Raw genomic sequence first — 3,200 nt, forward strand, 5'->3', positions numbered from 1 at the left:
AAGAGTTTTATTCTGAGTTCTTCCCTGAAAGGTAATGGTCTGGCAATACCACCTTTGCAACTCATTTTGTCCATTTTTAAAATGGGAAAAAAATCCTAATCACTTTTGAATAAAAGATAAAGCACACTCCCTGAGCATAAATTGACAATCTTGAAGAGTATAAATTCAATCATGAACAATTGCATTAGACCGCATTTAACTTCTAATGCCTCATGTCATGTCCTTTAAAAGAGAGCTAATTTATAATAGCTTGTGATTGTCCCATAATTTCTTTTAAGCAAATTTAATTTTTTTTTTACTGTACTTCAATACAGTCTCTTTTCATTCCCCCTAAATGATTTAGCTTTGGATTAAAATCTTCCAGGGAGGGGTGTGTGTGTGCGTGTGTGTGTGTGTGTGTGTGTGTGTGTGTGTGTATGTGTGTGTGTGTTACATCGAGTTAATAGTAGTGCTACAATATAATTTATGAGAGTGAAAATGAGAAATTGTTACCTTTTACTTTCCAACAGAGCTTACATGAATTAGGTGAAATATGTCCCCTGTGTATTTATTTCTAACTTAGATTGGAGTTCTTTCATCTTTTTTATCATGTGTACACAGATTGCATGCTATGGAATCAGGCTGATCCAACCAACCTATTAGACACATACTGTGTTTTCAATGTAGGCACTGTAAGGAGGCAGAGTTTCAACTTGGAACCTTGCCCTGGATCATCCCAGGATTGGGGCCCATTACTATGGCAAGTCTTGAGAGTTTATTGCTGATCACTGCAAAAAAAAAAAATGGACATGTAGACTTTGGGATCTTAAGATTTTCCCTTTTTCTTTTAGGGGACAGATGTGTCATTCAAGTCCCAGGAATAATGATGTACATAAACTACACATCAGGAGCAGCTGTGTTCAGAGACAGTGAGTCCTCATCAGCATTGTATCCAGTACATTCTAGACCACCTACAGGTCATTCTCTCCTTATTACTGTCTGGATTGACTCCAAAAATATTTTTAATGAGATTTTCATTGAATTTCAAATCAATGTGCCAAATTAAAGAGAGAGCAGAGAGTAAAAAAAAAATGGATATAATGGGGTTACAAAGTGGAAAGTATAATGGTCACTAGCTATTGAAATTAGATTTTATTACTATGTCTTTTTCCCCCTCCGTGGGAATAAGATATGGTATTTGTCCTTATTCTGAAATTATAGTAAAATATTAAAGTGTTGTAGGGGGATGGGCAAGCATTGTACTAGTTAATGTCCTGTTGCTCAATAAAGATGATCTTTTCCTATGGGCAGTATGTTCATGTCTAATGCATTTTTTCTGCCTGTTGCTAGCTCTATTTTTATTTATTTATTTTTTATTTTATTTGAGAGAGATGGGGGGAGGGGCAGAGAGGATAGACAGAATCTCAAGCAGGCTCCGTGTTGTCAGCAAAAGCCTGACTTGGGTCTCAGTCTTCCGGAACAGTGAGATCATGACCTGAGCTGGTACCAAGAGTCAGACACTTAACTGACTGTGCCAGCCAGGTGCTCCATGTTAGCCCTATTATTATCCCATTGTGAATGTTTCCCACCCAGGTTTTAACCTGCTATTTTTGAGAACAGGTCTCCAAATCTCTGCTTATTTTAAGCAGAGATATTTGTGGGCTTTTTCACTCCTCTAGGATTTTCTTTATAACTTCCTAGCAACTGGGAATTCCACAGGTCCTGTTCTCTTTGGTCCTGTAGCAGATAATAACCAACAGAATTAGTTACTGGAAACAAGTTTGGCTCACAAGCTATTAAACTTCAGGCTGAGGTTGCTTGACAGTTTATTTCCAGATTTCTGATACCAAAGTTTGCCCGTTCATTGTAACTCTTTTGCTATTGTCTGTTGAAAAACTTATGTTGTTCTACTACAGAATATATTACTGGGTGATTTTGCAAAGATACAAGCTGCCTGTCAATGTCTTTGAGTATATGCTCATTATATACAGAGACCAAGTTCCAGAATATCTGAATAAGGTTTGTCACGTAGGGAAAATAATGCAATCATATTGACCCTCAGGATTGGAAAATAATTTGTTTATTAAAATGTAGGTGGTTGTAGGGGCTCCTGGGTGGCTCAGTTGGTTAAGGATCCAACTTTGGCTCACATCATGATCTCATCGTCTGTGAGACTGAGTCCCTTGTTGGGCTCTGTGCTGACAGCTCAGAGCCTGAAGCCTGCTTTTGATTCTGTGTCTCCCTCCCTCTCTGTTCCTCCCCGCCCATGCTCTGTCTCTCCCTCTCTCTCAAAATTAAATAAACATTTAAAAAAATTTTAAATGTCGGTGCTTGTATATTTGGGTGCTTTCTCACTGAAGCTCTTCTAAGTAGCTTTTTCATTTAATAGACATAGCTTGTCTGTGTGTGAAGTAGCTCTGAACTTTCCAACTTAAATTATGTTGTTCCCAGGTTCTTCTTACCTTCAACTTTATTGTGTCTATTTTTACTTCCTGTTACCTATTCTGATTCCGTATATATTCATTTATTTTGGTTGCCCACATTAGTAACAGAATCAGATCCAGAGACAAGGATTTGAGTGTAAGAAGTTCATTTTAGAGGTGATCTCAGGAACAATGGTAGAGAATAGGAAAGTGAGATATGGAAGGGAAAGAAGCCCAAAAAGGATGAGTTAAGAAACTGATTATGTTGTTGAAAACTGGGGCTAAAGCTTGTTGGAGACCCCTGGGAATTGAACAGAACACGCTTCATAGATATGCCACCCCAACAATGGGCAAGCTGGGGCACTTACCCTCTTGTCTCCTTTCATCATTGGTTTGGGTTTGCTTCCTGGGGGTCGTTACCTCCCTAAACTTTTAAGCCTGTCCCATGTTTGAGCAAAGGATGCCAGATAAAGCCTCTAGGGAGTAAGCTGCATTTACTTGCTGGAAGCAAAGACTATACTTTCAGGGTTCATTTCTATAGTTTCTCTGAATACATAGAGTACTTGCTGAAAGCAGACATCAGTGTGTGCTGAAATGGTGAAAAGTGACAGAAATGGGTGGGGGCACACACAGCTTCACAATAGTTATCAACCCTAGGATTTCCCTTTCAACAATTGCAGTTCTTAAGGTTTTGACAATAAAATATAAAGCAGCAACTATTGATATAGCTTGAATAAGCTTAGGATAATGTACTAATTTTTAGTTATGAATATTACAGAGCTGGGACATTGATATTTT

General features: G+C 38.2%; 1 pseudogene; it reads left to right on the forward strand.

Moving 5' to 3' along the window:
* Positions 1-2,912: 2,912 nt before the first annotated feature.
* On the forward strand, positions 2,913-2,995 carry LOC122202311 (annotated as a pseudogene).
* Positions 2,996-3,200: the final 205 nt, after the last annotated feature.

The sequence above is a fragment of the Panthera leo genome, chromosome A1 (assembly GCF_018350215.1).
Source record: "Panthera leo isolate Ple1 chromosome A1, P.leo_Ple1_pat1.1, whole genome shotgun sequence".
NCBI classification, from domain to species: Eukaryota; Metazoa; Chordata; class Mammalia; order Carnivora; family Felidae; genus Panthera; species Panthera leo.